Source organism: Lygodium microphyllum, chromosome 11, assembly GCF_053477565.2.
Source record: "Lygodium microphyllum isolate KBCC chromosome 11, Lygodium_microphyllum_v1.1.10, whole genome shotgun sequence".
NCBI lineage: Eukaryota > Viridiplantae > Streptophyta > Polypodiopsida > Schizaeales > Lygodiaceae > Lygodium > Lygodium microphyllum.
The window spans coordinates 32,513,872-32,537,306 of NC_141145.1; positions in this window are offsets into that span (position 1 = coordinate 32,513,872).

Here is a 23,435-nt window from a genome sequence, read left to right on the forward strand (position 1 = left end):
TACTCTTCTCTCCCGCATCTTCCTCTTCTCCTTCTCCACTGCCATTGCATCCCCTTCAACCCGGTTGGTGCCTATACATATGGGAATGTACGCCTATGGTTTGCCTATGGATTTGAGCTTGGATTGAGCACTCATTTGCTTAGTTTACAGAGGTTATATGCTGCTAGAAACTTCAGGGCTGAAGCTATTTATGCGACAGTTGGGTTATGCCTATTGGTCACGAGGTGCTCCCGACTACTCGGTATGATGTCATGATGTATTTGGACTATGCCACATGTCTTGTTTATGCTCCGGAATGCTTTTGAGCGGAGATTAGAGCTCGATTTGGGTTTGACTATCACTTCTTTGTAGCTGGCATTTCATCTATGACATGGTTTATGCCTAGGCTACCCAGTATGGGTTATGATGTCTTAGTGAATGCTTTATGCTTTGGCTATGGGTGACACTTGTTTGAGCTTGTCTCGACATTCATTTGAGTATTGCCTTGAGCAATTGGACATTGACTTGGATTTTTCCGTTACGACTTGGCTTTTTCCATTACAACCTTGGATGCTATATGGGATTTGATGCTGCGATTATAAATCTTGGCTATTACTTGGATGCACTTACAGGTAATGAGCAGTGAACTGCTCCCTTGTTTTGGCAGTTGCCTATTGAGTTGTGATCGCTCGTTTGTATTTGATATGTGGGATACTTACTGATTAGTGGACTTGGATAGTGCTTGGGATTTACAATTATGGATTTCTTGCTCCTCTGTTGTCTAGCTTCTATGCTAGTTGGGCTCCTGTTGCGTGTCCATGTTAGAGAGCAGATTCTATGTATGCTTACCCATCTATGCACATGGTCTACTGTTGTATACCTTACAAAGCCACTTATTTGGATGTTGTTGTATAGATGTTTGGGCTTCACCTGGAGCTTGACTCTTGCAGGATGCTTGCCACTTGTCGGTCTTTACTTGACTTGGATGTTCCTTGGTGGCATGATGTACTGTAGAGCTATGCGTATGCATATGGTTATGGGGGCTGATTTCATGGCTGAATATCATATGCTCTTATGAAAAATGTCTTATACTTTATTGTACTGTGGTTGGTTATGTCATGCAGTTGGCTACGACTCTTCTTCATGTGGGAGCTTTTGCATCCTTGATTGATGCCTTTATGTCCTCCCATCCATTGAGGTTTCATGAGCATTTGCAGCATGCTTCTACTACTGATGTACTAGTAGATGATTGTCTTTATCAGTAGGTTCCCTATGTTGGGATAGCCCTTGACTGCTTGAGCTCCGTGGATGCTACGAATAGCCCCATTCATGATGACTTGGATTCCTTGTCATCTTCTACAGGTTCTTCTACTTCAGATGTTGTTTGCTTCCATTGTGGGAAGCTTGGGCATGTTCAAAGAAAATGTTTTAGATGGATTAGAGAGTAGCAGAGATAGACTCGGACTCGACATGAGTAGAGAGTCAGTGATGCAGCAGGTATTACCACTCTTTCTAGTGGTGAGGTACATGCAGTTACCCATGATGATGCAGTTGAGCATGTCCTCCTATCATCTAGTTTCCCTACAGCTTACTTGCTCAATGATCAGGCCCATGCCTTTGATTGGCTTTTCAACTCTATGGCATCTTGTCATGTTAACCCTCATAGAGCATGGTTCTCTTCTTACAGGGAGGTTGATGGATGTATTGATATGGGCCTTGAGCAAACTGATGCTATTGTTGGTGCAGGGAACATACACCTAGCTTTTCCTAATGGGACTTCTCTTATGCTCAGGGATGTTCTACATGTTCCCATGCTCAGTAAGAGCCTGATTTCAATCAGTCAATTGCATGATGCAAGTTACTCTGTTTCTCTTCAGGATAGGTCATGGAAGATCTGTCATGGGTGGTTGCTTGGTTTTGGCTAGAGGTTCTCGAGTTGGTTCTCATTACCCAATGCATGTCTCTCATGTGGGAGATTCTATGGTTGCAGTTATCTAGATACCACGTGCATTGTTATGGCATTATCGCCTAGGCCATATGCACCACAGAGAGATGGAGATCTTGTCTTGTTCAGATTCATTGTTGCCTCCTATGTCACTTACAGATCTTGATGCTTGCCCTGATTGTACTCTTGGTCCTTACAAAGCCCCCTTGGCTTATGGCAATCATATGAGGCATGCTCCTCTAGATCTTGTCGATTGTGTAGTATATGGACCTATGCCTTCCCAGTCACTTGGTGGAGCGTCATGGTGCAGTTATGCTTGACAGGTTTATGGATTATGCTAGTAGCAGGTCTAGGTGCTTGCAGATGGATTATGAGAGTCATGCTCTCTCTCCCAGCTTTTGGACCTCTTGTCAGCAGTATGGCATTGATTTCTTGTGCCCATGGTATTATGGGATTGCTCATGGCATGTGTGTGACCTTATAGGAAAAGGTTGCTTCTATACTTACCACAGCTGGGTTGTCTTATGGATTTTGGGCTGAGGCCCTTATGACAGCAGTCTATTTGGTTAACAGGATGTCATGCTTGTCCTTGGATGGTATTACACCCCATGAGGCATGGACTGGCATGCAACCCTCCTATGATTACTTGAGGATGTTTGGCTGCCAAGCATCTGTACGTATGCCACATGAGCCTATGTCATGTAGATGTATCCTCCTTGGTTATGGAGATGGTGACTTTAAGGCCTGCAGATTATGGGATTTGGATGCCCAACAGGTCATACGCAGCCATCATGTTGTCTTCTATGAGATGCAGACACCTCTTAGCCCTCTTGATGAGCGTTCAGTACGCTTTATGGCTGATTTTACAGCAACTACAGTGCCATTATAGCAAGTTGTTTATGCTGAAAATGAGGCACTTATTGGCCTAGATGACGTAGCTACACATAGCACTCAAGGTCAGGATGTTGGTGGTTAGTTGCTAGACCCTTTGCAGGCTCATGAGAGCCGTTTTCTTGTAGTTTTGCAGGCTAGATAGCCAGCCATATGTCAGTCTTCCACTTCGCTGAGGCCACATGTAGTCTTGAGACCCCATTGGACGAGTGTCTGGGATGTTGGCCCTCTTTTAGTGATTGACTTTGGAGAGTTTGACTACTCTCGGCTGTCTTATATGCCCCACGTTGATGCTATGTGTGACTCTAATGCTTTACAGCCGTGCAGTGATGAGTTGTGCTTGCTTCATGAGAAGCATTCTTGGATTGCTCCATTGTATGGAGCTGCGGGATTGCTTATCTCCTGGATGTCATGGACTCGGGGATGCTTGACTCTTCTTCTGCAGAGGTTCCCGACACTTCTTGCACAGCTCGCTTTTCGATTGGGCATTGGGTGAGATGTTATGATTCCTCACCTTGTCTTTTTTTCTTTTCTTTTCTTTGTTTTCACTCCCTAGCCACATTGGCCTTTTAGTGGGAGGTTGTTGGGGTAAAAGGCCTCTGGGCCTACCCATGTATACTGTGACCACCCATTCTTTATTCATATATAATATGATAGTGCAATAAGGCTGTCAGTTCAGTTGGACAGCACCTACATTGTGTGTGCTCTTCTCTCCCGCATCTTCCTCTTCTCCTTCTCCACTGCCATTGCATCCCCTTCAATATGGATCATGATTAGTTATAACTTACTTAAACTTGTAAAAGCACATTAGTATTATCAAGTGCTTTTTAGAAGGAACACAGAAATTGATGAAGAGGATAGATTCTATGCATCACATTGACAACTATGTTAAAATGTCTTATGGTTATGACTATTTTTGGATTTGTGAATGATGAATTATGGCTCTTACAATTCCGGGCTTGCACAGCAACTAGACGAATTATGGATTGTGGTGGTTTGGGACATTGGGGTCCCCAACCCAATGCTCCCTTACACTCTATGAAGTGTGAAAAAACCCACCAATGGGTGGGATTCCTACACTCCTGAGGGAGATAGGTGTTTTTTATTTTGATCACTCGAGCACCTGAGAGGGCAAAGGACTGAGTGGTAAGTGCCCTTGTTATGTAGGACGGCTCCTAAGGCTCAAGGAAGCTTAGAGGGGATCTGAGCCAATAAATTTCCCTATTGATCAGGACGGAGTGCGATCACATACAGCCTAATCCCGAGGAATTGGAATATCCTATCCTAGGCTAGACAGTGTCTTTCTACACGGAAAGACGGTTTTGTATCACTCTGCGGAGTGATGGTGAAATAAAGTATCTAATTTTCAAATTGTTTGTTATGTGCTAAAGATCGAGTTTAACAAACCCAATTTAACGAAGTAATAAAAGGAAGCTCATTTTATATGTCCAAACAGTGTGGTAGTATGCTTTGCTAATTAGAAAACTAAGCAAACCCATCGAGGAAAGTGGGAGGCTTCGATCTTGACGATTGGACGCCTATGGCTGGGTGGACCCGATAAGTTGTTTCCAACATTAGATAGAGCTAATTAAATCGTGATTCTCCCAATACTGGTAGGATTAATTACTAGGTTTAACTTATGCATTTCTGCAACCTTGAATTTGGGCAATCCTGCAACAATATTTTGGGCATGCATTGATTTAAGTCGTTGTATATTAACATGACCAATGCGTTTATGCCAGATATCAATATCTGCAACTACACCGGTCCCATGTGCAAACATTGCTACACTCAATTCAGGCATGTCTGCATCCAACGTAAACATTCTGCCCTTCTTCTTTCCTTTTGCTATCAAGTGACCTTTATTTTTCATATCCTCAACAAAGCATCCATGAGGATTAAATCTGACCTGCAAGCCCTGCTCAACCATTTGACCAACAGAAACCAGATTCTTGGTGATATTGGGAACATGAAATACATCGGACAGGTATTTCTTTTTCCCATCCTGCATAGACAAAGGAATTTTTCCAATCTGCACAATAGGATGTGCAGTATCATCACCAATCTCCACAAATCCTGGTTTTTCCATTTTCCTTGCATCCTCCATCCATTCTACATGACCTGTCATGTGGTTTGATGCACCTGAGTCAACATACCATACATCGTTGCTTTCTTCTGCACTTGTCACAGAATTGTTCATGTGCTGCACCATAAACAAATGCTCATTTCTGTCATCACCCTGTCTACTAGAAGATGCATAATTTCCTTGTTTTAGTTTTCCATTCATGATGTCATTCTGCTTTTTATAGCAGTCTTTAGCCATATGACCCATTTTACCACAGTAGTAGCATTCAACATTGCTGTTTGCATTTTGACCTCTTTGCCATCCACCACGACCTCTTTGGCTCCCCCTGCCTCTAGAGTTACCACGTCCTCCTCCATAGGACTGGTTTTCTTGAGTTTGCTGCATATTCTGATTTCTACCACGGCCTCCAAATCGGCCTCCTCTACCTCTGCCTCTACCTCTTCCAGTATTTGAGTAGAAGACAACTTCTTTTGAAGTTCCTCCTGAAGAAGATGCACCACCATTTCTCTGCTCCTCAGAAATTAGAAGAGCAACCAACTCCTCAAAATCAGAAAATCTTTCACGGACGGAAATGGATGTTCGAAACTGTGCATAATCCTTTCCTAGACCATTCAAGGTCACAGAAACTAAATCATCATCTTCCACTGGCGACCCAATGGAAGCAAGTGCATCTGCAATCTTCTTCACCTTCATGTGGTAGTCATTGATGCTCATATTTTCTCTTTGCACATTATGCAACTCTTGCTTGAGCTGCTTTTTCCTGGCTTGCGTATTTGTGCTATACATTTTTGATAAAGTATCCCATGCCTCCTTTGGCGTACTTGCATCCTGAATATGCACAATCATAGAGTCTGAAATGCTGATAGATAGCCAGTGCATAACTTTCCTGGCTCTCTCATGCCATGCTTTAAATGCCTGCATTTTCTGTTGATTGGGAACATCAGGAAGAACTGGTTCTTCTTCATTTCCTGCAACAAATTCCCAATATCCTTTTCCCATAAGGAAATTCGTCATTCTAAACTTCCATGCTTGGAAGTTGTTCTTGTCAAGCTTTTCAGTGACAATCTGTGAGAGAGAATCAGCGCCATTACAGAACACTGCAAAAAATTCTGTCACTACAAAGAACACAACTTCAGCCTCACAATGGCTAATCTGCAAAACTGACGAAAGTGGTATTTGACCACACAGTCACTTCCTAGTGACGATTTTGTATTAACAGGCAACAAGGATGATTCTGTAACTCCCAATGTCTCTGCACACAGGCATACGATGCAATTTCTACAGTAACTTTTCACCGACCTGTAGAACAGTGGTCACACAGCATAAAACTGGGTCTTTTTCTGAGTGCGTGCAGAAAACTTCCGCCTCCAAAACAGGCCTTGAAATGGCCTCAAATCAAAAAAACAAGGTCGCCAAGGGCTAAAGCCCTTGCTCGCAGCATATATTGCCCTCTTGCTTCACCACGAAGGGCGTCTCAACCTGAGACAATGCACTCTTGCAATTTCCAGCTGTGTTGCCTGCAGAGATCTGCTCCCAAAACAGAAAATGAAAGCAACATTGCTCCTCTTACCAGACCACCGCGAGCTTGGCTTGCTTTCTTGAGCTCCTTACCATGAACAAGGCTCTGATACCATGTCAAGATTGTGGGAGAGAAGGAAGGAGTCTCACTTGTAGCTTTCTTGCTTGCACAATGGGGGAATACACACAAGGGTGGAGGCTGAAAATAATTTTTCTCTTCTTAGTTGTGTAAGCCAAAAGAACTCAAGTACAAAGAAATAGAAGAACCCTATATATGGGTCTCAAACCAAACTCAACTAACTAAGGTGACATACTAACTGAGCCACGAACTAGAGTAGATAAGGATAGCTGTCATCTAGCTATTATTCATGAGGAGTGTACCAACCGCATCTGCAACTGACACATCGGTGACATAAATGCACAACGGTCACTCTGGCATATCACGAGTGGAGCTCGATATCTCAACAGCATTCACTAAGGCGGCTTGCAAGAAAGCTATGTGGCTTACTCTTCTATTGGAAGACTTCTGCATTGCTAAAAGGTACATACATACCATTGAGATAGTCAAAGTCCATTTAGCTAGTACAAAACCCTATCTTTCATGCAAATAAAAATCACATTGATATAAAGAATCACTTCATCATAAGGAGGTCCTTGAGAATAAGCACTTCGAGCTTGTCAAAATCCTCATTGAAAATAGCCTTGCAAATCTTCTCATTGGAAGAGTTTAATTTTTTATCACTTTGCATACTATAGAGTACTAATGCACATGGGATAGTGTCTTTCTTTTCTTGTTATACTCACATTAATGCAAATTCACCTTTAAATGGAAGTTTTTTTAGGTAAAGGTGAATGGCCATAGCTGGAGTGAGTACACCCCTTGCATAAGTACATTGTACACTCATATATAGGTAAAGATAATAGAGAATATAGGTACCACTAAACTCTCTTGTGTGCTCCTCTCTCTCAACCCTCTTGTAGTCCATAGGTTCTATCTTGTATCCACCATTGCTTCCCTCTCATTTAGATATGACATAGCACTTCAAATGCATCCTCTCACTTACAAAACATCATATAAGCACTTATACATTCTAGGCAAGGCAAAAGGACCAAATTTTCTAAACATAGAAAGCTCAAACTACATGTATGAAAGAGAGACCTATTAATTAAGAAAGAAGCAAAACTTATCTTCTATTTACAAGAGTCCTTTTATTTTTTCATTCTTGTAGAATCTTTCTCTAATACCATGTTGAACTCCATGAGGGAGAAGTGCAAGAAGTGAATTTTTTTAGCAAGCTTTTGAGAAAGGTTTTTTCGGCAATCCCTCTATTCTTATTTCACCACATAGTTCACTTATTCCAGCCTTAGATGTATCCACCTCCACCACCACCACCACTATCATCACTAGCTCTACCACCATCTCCATCACTAAATCCACCACCACCTTCACTCATTCACACACACACACACACTCTCTCTCTCTCTCTCTCTCTCTCTCTCTCTCTCTCTCTCTCTCTCTCTCTCTCTCTCTCTCTCTCTACATATAAGTAGGTCATTCTCTGTCTTTGTGTCTCTCCTCTCATACACAACACACATTCTCTCTCTCTCTCTCTCTCTCTCTCTCTCTCTCTCTCTCTCTCTCTCTCTCTCTACATATAAGTAGGTCATTCTCTGTCTTTGTGTCTCTCCTCTCATACACAACACACATTCTCTCTCTCTCTCTCTCTCTCTCTCTCTCTCTCTCTCTCTCTCTCTCTCTCTCTCTCTCTCTCTCTCTCTCTCTCTCTCTCTCTCTCTCTACATATAAGTAGGTCATTCTCTGTCTTTGTGTCTCTCCTCTCATACACAACACACATTCTCTCTCTCTCTCTCTCTCTCTCTCTCTCTCTCTCTCTCTACATATAAGTAGGTCATTCTCTGTCTTTGTGTCTCTCCTCTCATACACAACACACATTCTCTCTCTCTCTCTCTCTCTCTCTCTCTCTCTCTCTCTCTCTCTCTCTCTCTCTCTCTCTCTCTCTCTCTCTCTCTCTCTCTCTCTCTCTCTCTCTCTCTCTCTCTCTCTCTCTCTCTCTCTCTCTCTCTCTCTCTCTCTCTCTCTCTCTCATGTTTGCAATATGGAAGCATTTGTGCAAGCATTCCAAATAGAGAGAACTTGTATTACATTGGATTGTGACATATGTTGCAACAAATAGTTCTCTCTTTACTAATATATATATATATATATATCATTTATAATACAAAACAATTTCTACCAGTAATTCAGATCTAGATTTGTATTACATTGACCTTTGGCAAGTGTACTATTGTTTCACAAACTAATAATTAATGATAGTAAAAGGTTATCATAAATTTGGTCATAGCTAACCAAGCGAGGTATGTCTGTTTTTTCTCAACAAAATAAAGTGCATTTGCTCTAAGAATTAGCAGTCTTTGCCTTGTTGGTCACACTATGGGCAACATTGGGAAAGTTATTCTCTTTCCGAATATAAGATGTAAGTTCTCTTCACTAAGCATGGGTTGGTGTATAAACATGTCTACATTTGCATCCATTCCAAATACTCACTAAATATTTTTCTTTATATATGGCTCTATCAACCTCATTCAAGGTTAGTTAAAAAATAAAAACTCATTATTAAGGCTTACACATTTGTGGGTTATTTGCTGTGGTGGAAAAAAGGGATATTGATTGGTGAAAACAAGTATAAATTCGATTCTCAATCAATATTCTTAATTAGAGAGAGAGAGAGAGAGAGAGAGAGAGAGAGCATTATCTTAATCTTCCATTGTGCATGTCTTTTGCTAACTTGACATCATGTTGTTGTAATATTAATATTCATAGGCTACAAAATATATTTATACTTCTTTAAACTAATCATATGTATGTGTGCTGTCAAAGAGTTTATTGTTCATAATATAAATCATGAGATTCTTATGAACACATAAGAATTTTACTAGGATTTATATGAGGAATTTTCATACATAACTCAGTCATTGTTACCCAACAACCAACTAAGATATCACTTAGTTACATAAGTTCATTTGAATTTGTCATACAATTTTCAGTTGTACCACGAATATTGATAAAAAATAAGTCTATGGGAACCTACAACTTGGTCAACTAGAAGTAATTGACAGACTGCAGGATAAATCACATTAATTCAAGTGAAAAATATGGTTAGAACTCAAGAAAAATGCCAAAAGTCCATTAGGTTCATGGGGGACCTGAAGTAATGAACTAAAGTGACATGTAAGTTACCTAAGTAGGTCAAAAAGTGAAGTGGAGCTGAGTAGGATGCAGCCTGCATTTTCTGGTGCAAAATGCAGGCCTGCACACCTGCAACATCTGGAGAAGACTGGGAGCTATGGTGCATGCTTTGGAGCATCCAAACTGAAGACAAACTGGAGCTGAAGATGAAGATACAAACAAGAAAGGTGAGAGCTCCTCTTACCCGTCCATTTGGTCTGATGAAAATGCATGGAATGACAGTCTATAAAAGGGGGAAATCTGAGAGAAAAGTATTCAACCTGCTCTTATGTATGTCTTCTCTCATTTTATTTACCTTATTCATGGTCCAATGAAGCCCGACTTGTACCCAAGTACTTGAGTGACTTTGGGGAAAGCAAAGGGGGAGGATTTTGAAGGTGTATGGGCTGTTATGGGCTGAAAAAACCAGTCATAAACAGGGAAGCCCACTATTCTTGTCCATTTTGATGAGTAAACAAGTGATCCACGTGGTTGTAATAGAAGAAATTGACCTCTTATCATCAGGACTTCATTCATTAATGATTAGAGGAGCTTATTCTTGAGTTTATGTACACTTTTTGAGCTTGATAATGGGCTGAAAATTTCTGTTTTAAAACAGGGATGAAGTTAAATTTATGCTCCATCAATGTATTTCATGTACTATTGATCTATGTCTTGAATGTACTTGAGTCTACCATCAAATTACTTGTTTCCTGGAGTTGTAATCCGTCTATGAACATGAGATAAAAGCCATTTGAGCTTGCATTTGGTATATGCATTTGGATTAAAATCTGAAAAATATCCTTTATGTAAAGGCTTATTTTTCCAAATGTATTTGATGTAATCAAGATAGTGACAATCATTCCATTCATGTATGATAAATACACAGAAAAAGCTTGATATCTTCTTCTTCAACTAAGTCATTTCTAAAAAACAAATCTTGTCAAACTCCATTTTTTTTCCATTTTCCAAACCTTGAATCCCACACTCTTCTTCTGCTCTAAGCCCCGGTGGTAGACCTTCAACCCTTAACACAACGACAGCACATATTAGGACTTTCAATATACACACATAAGTACATGCACACATACATATGTGTATATATTAATGAGAGAGAGGGAGAGAAAGAGAGATTTTTAGCGACAATATTTTTTGAATGTGTGTGTGTGTGTGTGTGTGTGTGTGTGTGTGTGTGTGTGTGTGTGTGTGTGTGTGTGTGTGTGTGTGTGTGTGTGTGTGTGTGTGTGTGTGTGTGTGTGTGTGTGTGTGTGTGTGAAGTTCTTAAGGAGACACACACACGTGCATGCATATACACACACATATACATAGAGAGAACAATCAAGGTAGGTTTGTCTAGTGTATATTACAAAACTAAAGATATAGCTTTAAATATTATTGCTCATACAAACTCTAATCCACCTTGACTAAGTAATTTATCAATGGTTTGCCTAGTCTTTAAAATCAAAAATATATTTTACGTACTTTGAAAATAAGGAACCGATGGTTTGGATAGAGAGGTACCTTTTTCAAATTAATGTAGGAGAGACCAAAAAGTAGTATTGTAGTATTATAGGAGAGAGTGCTAGAGATTTTTGAAGCAAAGTACCGCAGTGCTAGCAATTTTTTAAGCCAAAGAAGGGGATGCTTCTTTGGCTTCAAAAATCTCTGGCACTCTCGCCTATAATATTACCTTAAACCCTCTCCTACATTAATAGCCTTCTCTCTCTCTCTGTCTCTCTTTCTCTCTCTCTCTCTCTCTCTCTCTCTACACACACACAGTAAAATTATCTTTTGGTCTTTCTTATACATTAATAGCTTTGAGTTTTTATCAAAATACACACACACACACTCTCTCTCTCTCTCTCTCTCTCTCTCTCTCTCTCTCTCTCTCTCTCTCTCTCTCTCTCTCTCTCGTCTTAAAAAATTCTTGCAACTCTCTCCTTTTCACTTCTTCTATATTAATAGCTTTGGACCTTTATCAAAACACCACAATACTACCTTTGGACTTCTTCTATATTAATAACTTTGGACCTTTATCAAAACACACACATACACACATTCTCTCTCTATATATGTGTGTGTATGTGTGAGTGTGAGTGTATATATATATATATATATATGTATATATGTATATATATATGTATATATGTATATATATATGTATATATGTATATATATATGTATATATGTATATATATATGTATATATGTATATATATATATATATAGAGAGAGAGAGAGAGCTTACAACAATTATAGCAACTTTCTCCTATAATATTACAATAATACCTTTGGGCTTCTCTTACATTAATAACTTTGGACCTTTATCAAAATATACACACACATTCTCTCTCTCTCTCTCTCTCTCTCTCTCTCTCTCTCTCTCTCTCTCTCTCTCTCTCTCTCTCTCTCTCTCTCTCTCAATTAGGCCTACATTTCATCTTCTTTATGCTATCATCCACAAATAATATCATTGTAGGGCTAAAGTATGTAGGCCTAATATATTTCATCTTCTTTATGCTATCATCCACAAATAATATCATTGTAGGGCTAAAGTATGTAGGCCTAATATATGTAGGCCTAATTGAGAGAGAGAGAGAGAGAGAGAGAGAGAGAGAGAGAGAGAGAGAGAGAGAGAGAGAGAGAGAGCAATGTGCAAGTATAAGTGAATGTGTTTGTAGTTTGCTTGTATGTGCATAATTAAAGTATTAACACATCAAGATGTAATTATAAAATATGTGCAAAGAAGGGAGAGGGAGGGGATGTGAATGTATATGTAGTGTGATATCTCATATGTATGCATAATTAAACCATTAACATTGTGATAATATTATCAAAGATAAGCTCATAAGCTTAATCTAGTAATGTAAATAAGTTAAGGAGAGAGAACTACTAACGCATTGTTAGATAGATAGAGAGAGAGAGAGAGAGAGAGAGAGAGAGAGAGAGAAAGGTTGTTATTAAGCGGAGTGAGTTATCGATGGTTGGTCCCCAACACATGAAGAGTGAGTGAGTGAGTGAGGAGAATCGATTGTGGTTTTGATGAGGAGGAGGAGGAGGAGATATGGTGGTGTAGTGGCGATGCTTGTGGTGGTGATGTTATTGATGAGGGAAGTGAGATGACAGTGGTTGGTCCCCAATGTATGAAGAGAGGGAGAGGAGAATTGGTTGAGGTTCTAATGAGGAGGGGGAGAGTAAGATGTGGTGGTGGTGGTGGCAATGCTAGTGGTGGTGATGGTGGTGGTGGTGGTGGTGGTGGTGGAGATGGTGGTGGCAATGGAGGAGTAGCAATGGTGCTTTATTTTATTTTTTTGAAATAGGACCAAGTGGACTATGTGGAATAAGGCTCAAGGTTACCGCAAAAATCTCGCCCAAAAGCTCGCTCCAAAAGATTGCTTCTCGCACACACTCCTCAATGAGAAAGACAAGACACATGAGGGAGAGAGTGGATGAGAGAGACGTAAGACACTAGAGAGCATAGAGAAAGTCCAAAAGTGGAACCCCAAAAGTTTGTTAATTGAGCACACAAGATAGGATTATATAGAGGGGACCAAGGTACTATATATAGACACACCATACATATAGCACAACATAGATAATTTTGGAGAGGCCATTAATAAGGATCAAGACATGTTACAATACTAAAAATTCAGGAAAAGATTATGAGGAACTCTTAAGAAACACACAATGTCACTTAAGTGATGATAATAATTTTACTTTTTCATTATGGTAACAAAAAATGATATCACTACAACTTTTGCATGAGAAAAAAAGAATATCCATTGTGTAAGCAATGATCCTAGTGACATATATCAATTACATGGTATTGCTTAGGTAGCGTCACATTAAACTACATCACTTTAGTGACACCAGAGACTTCTCTTTACTCACATGAACATTTTCGCTATGGGATCCCAACAAGGCAAGAGAGAGAAATCCAAAGATAGATGTAGAGAGAGAGAGAGAGAGAGAGAGAGAGAGAGAGAGAGAGAGAGAGAGAGAGAGAGAGAGAGAGTGTGTGTGTGTGTGTGTGTGTGTGTGTGTGTGTGAGCGAGCCAATTGGAGTTCTTTTGGTTAGCTTCATCCACTCTCTAGATTTACTCTTTGATTGTTGAGTGAAGATGAGTTATTTTATTGGTTTTTAATCTACTTGATTCTTTTTATTTTTCTTTTAGTAAATCCATAACTAGTAAATAAATTCAATTGGTATATTGCACATTGGTATATACTAATAGGTTTGTTTGTTGATTGTTTAAAGTATGTAAATTACTTTTCTTTCAAGGCACAAATTTATGATATTGTATTATGTATAGATCTTCATGATAACAACTAGAGCACAAGCCAATAACACTATATTGGAGAATTTGAAAATCTCCTAAGTTTCTCTCTTAAATTAGAAATAAATATTTGACTATGTGGCTCAATCTTAATCCCTTTTTTGAATATGGAACTTGGTACTGTCATCTATATAGTATCTAGAAAAAGTTTTAGCTTCAAGTAAGGGGGTAATAATTTGACCATGTGACCAAATATTGACCACCCTATAAATTCCCAAAGTATATGAAAAATCCCAAACTCTCTAATATAGTGTTCAATGATATTGTTAACTACAAATGTATCATAGGATTAGCTTTTACCATTCTCATAACTTCTCTTGATCCTCTTGAGTAGGAGCATTGAAAAGCGCATCATCACTAGTAAAATAAAAGGTGAAATTAGGACCTTACTCTACATCTTAAAGTGAGATTATATTTAACTATTTTAAGTCTTTGAAATCCAAATGTAGCTTGTCTTTAAACTCCATATAGCTCTATGCACATTCCAAGCAAAACTTTTGTGTAAGCCATAGGAAGTAAGGAGCCAACCATTATTATCCAAAAGCTCAAGAGGAGGAAATATATTTGTAATAAAATGATCCTTTATTGTTGATATCCTTAAGAAAAACTTTGGAGGATGAAGATCATACTTTGTATGCATATATAGATCTAATCTTTTAGGGGGTGAATGTTTCATATTTGAGGCTTTCTCCAAAAACTTGCATTTTTCCTACTTCATTATCTTCATGCCACATTTTTTCTTGCCCACTACACCTTAAATATTCCTCCACCCTTCACAATCCCTTCACCTACTTTTATGGAAATTTTCTCCAAGAACATCCTAATTTTTTGCTAAAGCAAGAGTTTCATCCTTTTTTCCCTCTACTTTATACACATTATTTTTCTCCATCCCCTTCTTTATCTTAGGATAATCCTCAAAAAAGGGCCCAAGTACTTATAACTATAGCCTTGATTTTTGAAAACTAAATACCTAACCTTACATATAATCTTCACAACTCTACTTTCATGTAATTTAAGTGTGATCAATGGTTTCACTTGTATTTTTTATATGATGCAAGCACATTACTCTTTCCTATGATTGATAGATAGATGAGAGAGACATATGGGACTTTTGTTGAGATGGCAAACTCAACTCAACCTCGCACTCATATACTAGAATTACCATTTTTTCCTTCACATGATTAGCATGATTGGTACCTGTATTAGCATATACTTCTAGTGATACTTTATAGTTGGAATCTACCACCAACTTATAATATATCTATCTAGCCAGCTCACTAGTTAGCAACTTCACATTACGGACCACTTGTACATTATTACACATGTAGTATTTTGCCCTTATCTTTTGTAGAGTATCATAGTATAGAGAAGAAGGGCAAGAAGAAGAAAAGGAATAATGTGTTTAGCTTACTATCTTATGTATGATCTTTGTGTTTGTTGTGTGTCTTGCAAGAACTTAAGAGCTCTCTCTCTCTCTCTCTCTCTCTCTCTCTCTCTCTCTCTCTCTCTCTCTCTCTCTCTCTCTCTCTCTCTCTCTCTCTCTCTCTCTCTCTCTCTCTCTCTCTCTCTCTCTCTCCCCCTCTCCCTCTCCCTCTCTCTCTCTCTCTCTCTCTCTCTCTCTCTCTCTCTCTCTCTCTCTCTCTCTCTCTCTCTCTCTCTCTCTCTCTCTCTCTCTCTCTCTCTCTCTCTCTCTCTCTCTCTCTCTCTCTCTCTCTCTCTCTCTCTCTCTCTCTCTCTCTCTCTCTCATAGTATCAAAGCCTTGTCCAAGTTAGGAGTTGCGAGCCTACAAACACAAAAATGTATAAGGAAATCTTGTTATGGAGTACACTTGTGGAGATATCTCTCATACAATCTCTAATTCATGGGTTGTCTTTAAAACCTTGTGATGTGGCTAAGAAAGTGTTGTAGACCACCACCAATCTCAGCTTCTGGATTCAAATTTGCATCTAGAATGTATTCCAGCATTCACTTGGGAGTTAGAGGCTATTTTCATATGAATTTGGTCTAGTTTGAGAACTATTCAAACCTTGTTCATTTTACAAACAGGTTACAATTGTTGGGTGTGGTAGACAATTCTTACAAACTATCAAGTATTATAGGTGTTGCTCAACATACATATACATATTAAGGCTAGTACATGTGACAATTTACCAAAATTATAGATTTTTGGATTTTGATGCACGACATTAGAGGGTTTAATCATATTGTCAATGATAAACTTGACAATCATAAATTTCATGGGATGAGAAAATGTCTACATTAGATGTAAATCATACTTACAATTTGATACTATTTGATGAGAACAAGAAAAGTATAGGCTATAGGTGGATTTACAAAGCAAAGTATAATATAGATGGAAGTGTGAGTAGCTATAAAGCAATGCTAGCAAATGGAAATCTAGCTTGTTTCCCAAACTGACATGCTGAGCATACATGTTCCAAATCAGCATAGTTAAACCTTGGCAGCCTTATAACAAGCTCCTTATGCTGCATATTTTTTAGCTTTTGGACATTTATATGTCCAATCCATTTATGCCATATATCGATATCTCAGATACTTACCTCATCATGAGCAAACATAGCAGCATTCAATTTAGGTATGTTTGCATCCAGTGTAAACATCCTTCCATTTCTTTGGCCTTTAGCAACCAATCTATAGACATCTCTATTAAATCATACATGCAGGTTCTGCTCAATGATCTGACCTACAAATAACAGATTCTTGGTAATCAATGGTACATGAAATATATATCATGCAAGTGTTTTTTTCTACTATTAGGGATAACCAAAGGAACAATCCCTATGTGTGCTATGTCGTGCTGAGAATCATCTCCAGTACTACATACATAGCCATTAGCGCCTGATTTCAGCTCAGCAAACCACTCATCATGTGATGTCATGTGGTTTGAGGCATCATAATCTATATACTAGACATCATCAAACTTTTCTTGTTGCTTGCCATTGTTGCGTACATGAGTCATAGCAAACAATCTCTCACCACTCTCAAGCTTTTCATGACTAGAAGTTTCATAGGTTCTTTGATGTCTACCTCTCTGATCAACTTGCTTTTTCCAGCACTCTTTTGCAATGTGGCCATGCTTACCACAATAATGGCAATCTTAATCCTTATTAGCATTTTCATGGGTAGACTAAGTATGCCAATATCCTTTGCCCCTAGACTGAGATCTCCCCCTGGCACGAAAGTATCCACCACCTCTACAAGCAAATCCCTCCTAACCTTATCCATGCTAAGATGCATGCTATTAAGTTCCCCTGCCATAGCTAGAACCTCTGTCACAATAACCACGACCTTTCTAATTAGAGTTAAAAATTGCATCTTTGCTTTTAGAGCTACTTGAGCTTGTAGCGAAACCCAATTTCACTTCTTCGTGGATAAGCAAGGATACAAGTTCATTAAAGTCAGACATTTCAGCCCTGACTAAAACTGACATATCGAAGGACTTGTATTCAGGCCGCCCTAGACCATTCAAGGTCACAACCACCAAATCCTCATCATCTACCTTAGTCACAATGGATGCTAACTGATCCGCAATAGTCTTTATCTCATCCACATAGTCCTAAATGGGCCGACCTTTCCTATCCATTACATTAAACTTCTGCTTTAGTTGTATTTTTTTGGCACTAGTGGTAGTACCATAGTATCTCATTAGAATAACCATAGCATCAGAAATATATAGGGATAGCTAATGCAGTACCTTGCAAGCTCTCTCAATCCATGTTTGATATGCCCTAAAAATTTACTGGGCTGAAATTTACTGGGTTTTACTGCAATTAATTGCAGAAAACTGTCATCAACTGTAGTGGACTGAACTTAGTCAGTCGGACTTATTGACTTGCAAGGAGTCAGGCATTTGACATACAGTCTGTTGCATCATGGCTAATGCACATGGGACTGATAATATCACGCAAATAGTTGGAGAAAAGCTAGACAACAAAAACTTTGCATTATGGAAATTCAGAATGAAAAATTTTCTTGTTGGCAGAGGATATTGGGACTTATGCATAGGAGATGAAGCAGCTCCTGAATTGTCTGAAGCAAATGCAACAAATGAAAAGAAGAGAGCTCACAGGTTATGGACTGAAAGAGCATGTAAGGTACTGCATTGGTTTTCGCTATGTATATCTGATGCTATGGCTATTCAAATCACTGGCTGTGAGTCTCCAAAGGATGCTTGGGATATACTGATGAGAAATTATGGAACCATGACACATGCACGGAAGATCCAGTTGAAACAGTAGTTCAATATTATGTCTAGAAATGGCAGGAGCATCCAAGTGTATACCACGGAGATCAAGACCATAGCTAATCAATTAGCTACCATTGGTTCAAGGGTATCAAAAGATGATATGATTGTTGTTGCATTGAATGGTTTAGGGAAAGAATACAAAGCATTTGACACTTCCATCTCAATTAGAGCAGATCCCCCTGACTGGGAAGAACTAGTTGCATTGTTGCTGCATGAGGAGGTCAAACTTGGCCTAAATACAAGTTCCAGTGCCTCTTAGAGCAGAGACACTATGTTATACTCTAGCCAGCATGGCAGAGGAGGCAGAGGCCGTGGTTCATATTGAGGCCGTGGTGACACTTGTAATGCCTATGGACATCAGCAACAGCAGGGAAATTGGCATGGTCCCAATACACAGGGCCAACGAGGATCTGGTGGTTTTAGAGGCAGGGGGAGATCACCTCGAGGAAGAGGAGGTGGATCTGGATCTTGGTAGTCTTCTGATCAGTCCAACAGGGACAAAGATTGCCATTATTGTGGCAGGTATGGGCACATAGTGAAGGAATATTACAAAAAGCAGAATGACATGAAGGCAAAAGGGAAACAGCAGAATGACATTATTGTGGCAGGTATGGGCACATAGCAAAGGAATGTTACAAAAAGCAGAATGACATGAAGGCAAAAGGGAAACAGCATGGGCATTATGCATCCTCTAGTGGTGGTCAGGATGATCAGGTTGATAGACTCTTTGCCATGCAGCATGTGTCCAAGACTGCGTCAAGGCAGAACAGAGATGACAGGTGGTACATTGACTCTGGTGCATCAAACCACATGACTCCACATGGAGAGTGGTTTGATGAGATGGTTGTAGGTATACATGGTCATGTATGTACTGGGGATGACATCCAACATGACATAAAGCATTAAGGGATTGTTCCATTGACAACACTTGTCACCCTTTTCCAATTCTTCTTTTTGTCCTTTCCTTCCACCCTCTCTGTCAAGAAATATAGGCATGGATTCTTTGTATTTGCACCATTGGAGATTCCACACATGCATTTTAAAGTTTTCAAGTCTCCTACAAGATGCCATTCAACCAAGTATTAACCATATCCTTCAATCAAGAGCATCTCACCATGTTCCTGACGATCGATGATGCTTGGAATGCTTGTGTGCATAAAGAACAGCTGCAGCACCTCAAATGTTTCCTTAGGAACTTCAAATGCAATGAGCCACCACACATGACGCTCGAATTGAACACTAAAGTTCCCTGGGTTATTCTTGTTGAATTGTAAAGCTATATTCATTAGAGTTACACTAACTCTTTCAAGCTTTACTCCTTTGATGACCTCACTTTCATCTAATTTTAAAATAGAATGCAATTTGCCATTACATTCCTCAACAGACATATTGCAGTACATTACCATTGCTAACTGCACCTTGTACAAATTTAAATAGTAATTGTTGAGTTCGGTGAATTTCACCTCATATGCATTTTTGGTCCCAACCTTTAGTGTTTCCATGCATTGAACATGCATGGGATCTCCTATCAGCTCCAGAACCTTTGTATTAAGTTTCCATCAGGCCTCTATTAACTTTGAAGGTTGAGGAAGAGGCACGATTCTATTTCTCTTTAGCACACGACCAAACCCAACCTTCACACCTTTCAATATCTTTGAGTAAGTCGTTGTGTTAATACCATCCCTATCACAAATAGATTGTGCATCCATAGATGAGAACTCATTTGACACATCTTTTAATGTGCACTCAATCACCTTTTCCTTTACAGTCTCAAACTAAGGATTGCTCAAAGTGTTTTTCAATGTACTTTCCTTCAGCAATCTACTAATACACAATCCAAACTCACCCTCACCTAGGTTCTCTTTCTGAGCTACCTTACATGCTAACACAATATTAGTGAGTTTGGGAATCTCCCAATTCCCATTTTTTGAATACTAAAAAGGTGGCACCCGAATAACATGCCCATAAGTTTCTCAAAACCATATGATATGACCTATCATTGGAAAGCACTTGAAAAATGGAATCTATTGAGCTATAGAGCGCTCGATTTGGAGTTATAGTGTTCAAGTTATGACAAATCCAAAGATTTGACCATGTGTCCCAAACTTATGGGAAATTCCCATATTCCTCAATATGGTGTTGCTTTGATATGTTGCTTCCACTGGTCGCTAGTTACCTCTTCCACGAGCAAAACCATAATTATACGACCAAGTGAAGAGCCTCTAGCTCTAGATGAGCGGCCACGACCTCTCTGGTGATAGAAAATACTATCTCCACCTACATTTTTGCCACTGCTAGATGCATTCAAACCCAACTCTTCTGTAAGTAGCAATCCAATAAGTTCCTCAAAGTCAGGCATAGAGCCTCCTCTAACTGAAATAGAGGTATCCAAAGATTTGAAAGCTATTCCAAGTCCATTTAGTGTCACTGACACTAAATCATCATCATCAACAGGTGCATTAATGGATGCAAGGTCTTCTGCAATTTGCTTAATTTCTGCCACATAGTCAATGATACTGCGATTGCATCTCCATGCACCATGTAATCTCTGCTTGAGTTATATCTTACGAGCCTCTGTACATGTTCCATACATTTTTTCTATGATTTCCCATGCCTCCTTACAAGTACTTGCCTTTTTTATATGAGGAATCAATGTTTCTGAAATACATATGGAGATCCAATGCAAAACCTTCATGTTCTTCCCTGTCCAATCCTTGTACGCTTTCTTTTGCTCTTCAGTTGGATGTTCAAGAACTTTTGGACATTCATCATCACCTGTTATGAGGTCCCATAGACCTCTACCCCCATCAAAAAATTCTCCATTCTGTAAGACCAAACACTATAGTTGTCTTTGGTCAATTTGTCTTCCACGATCTGAGTGATCTGTGCCGTGTCAGACATTATGACTGCTGCAAATTCAGAAAAAAAACAACAATACAACCTGTCCAGAAATGGTATTCAGCAGTATGCCCCAATCAGAACATCAATGGTCCAATATGTGTCCAAAATCTGTCATATACATCCATCCATGATGCCAACATGTCATACATTTGATTCCCAACAAGAAACATCTAATTCGGATCCCAAGCATTGTCCGTATGACCCAAAATGCATCATGGCATCACCAATGATAGCAATCTTAGAGACTCAAGAAGGGTAGCATTCTCTCTGCTTGCAGCTATTCTAGCTCATTGCAGGACGGCCAGAAATACTTCTGAACCCAACAACAACACATCTTTGCTGTCTGCTGTAAGTTTTCTACTCCAAGATGATTGCATTCACTGCGGGGGATGAGGAGACTATTGTTGGAAAGTTCTGCCTGCTTCCTTTTGATTTTATCCCTATTGCTTTTCCCTGATTATAAGTTTGACTATAAACCTGTATCAAATTCTAATTTCAAGATGGAGAGATTTCCTCTCTTTTCAGATAAATAAGAGGCCCCCTATCTTGACCTTGCTTATAATGTTCTGTCAATCTCTCTGCAAAATAAAGTTGTGATTCTCGCCCAACATAATCCTTTAGGATTCCTACAAGCTCTTCCTGGAAGGCAGAATCTGCCAAGAGATAAGTGAATGCGGCCTCCAGTTCAGAAGCATGTCCAAATGAGAAATTTTATTGTAAGAACAAAGGACACACACCACTTCTAATATTTTCATCCAGAGCCAACGATGGTATTTGTGATTGATGTGATGAGAGTGATGAATATGATGGAAGATCTAGGTGCGTTAACACTTGTTCAGAGGTTGGTTGCCTTCCTCACAAATCACAACCAGCCGTCCTGTGCAAAACTTGTGCTTCTATTTGTTTAGTATGTAGGAATCTGTCTGAAGTGTAATGGCCTCTGTGTATGCTTCAATGGCCACTGCCAAATGCTCTTTTTTGAAATAGAGATTGCCCTGGTTCTTCATGATTTTTGCCTGCTTCTCTACACTGGCAACTCCTGCCGACATCCTTCAAGGCCCCTGTGTGTGTATGAAACTAAACGCCTACTTTTTTTGGATTCCTTCGTATGATGCTGCAACTGAGAGAATAAGGGGTATCTATGACAAGAAAGAGATATGGAATGAGAGGATCATGTGAACAAAAAGAATGCCAACATCTCTTTCTCTGCAACTTCGTCTTCAATCACTATTGACCCGTCTTGAACGTTCCATCGTGTTGTGTGCTCCTATGAGTGTCAGAGTGCATCGGCAGATTACAATGATGGGACTCTTCTGTGAGGCTGCGGCCCTCCCTTGTTTCTTGCTTTTCCTCCTTTGTTTCTGATAAGATTGATCCACAGACAGAAGGAGAATCACAGCAACAACATTTCAAAGCTCCATCACCATGTTCATCCTTAGCCTAATCTTGCAAATCTGATTATCCCGAATTGGGAGATGTCGCTGCAGACCATTTTCAAGCGCTCGATTCACATGATCATTAGTCCAATAAAGACTTAGGCTCTAATACCATAATAAAACCGAAGTGGAGGGAGTTCGTGAGGTCAATCAGATGAGAGGTCAAGAGCTCAATGTACTCTTCTCCTCCATTATTCTTCTCTATTTCTCCAACGGTCCACACCCACAAAATGGTATCCTCAAGAGATAGATACCCCAAACTTAAGGACACTTTACATACGATGGTACTTTAGATACTTACAACCATAGGATATGACTTAAGATATGTCATATTTATCAACAACTACTACTGTTCTCAAGGGTGTAAATGATGCTTGCTTAGTATAGCTTCTAATTGAGCTCTATAAGCTTCACAATCTCAGTTCATGAATACTCAAGTCAAACATGGCAGCATTCTCCCAAAGTGTGATAGCCCAAAAATAGTAGGCGCATTTTACCATGTTCATGTTTTTTGACCTACCCTTTCTTATGTCAATGCTCATCAACATGAGCTCATTCATAAGGCAAGAAACCCTCCTAGAAAGCCACAATAGGCTCTAGTCAACTCAAACACAAGATACATACCAATGAACACCTATGGCTACCATTTATGTAGGACATTTCAGGACAACTCTCTTTTCTCTTGTAGACTAATTCAAATCTCTTCATTTCAGCTCCTCACGTTAGGCTCCAGCTCCTACAATGCCAATGCCAAGCTCCAAGGCTTCTTAGGCTTCACAAAATCATGCAAATTCATGGCATGTTAGAAAGATGAGAGAGAGATAGGGGC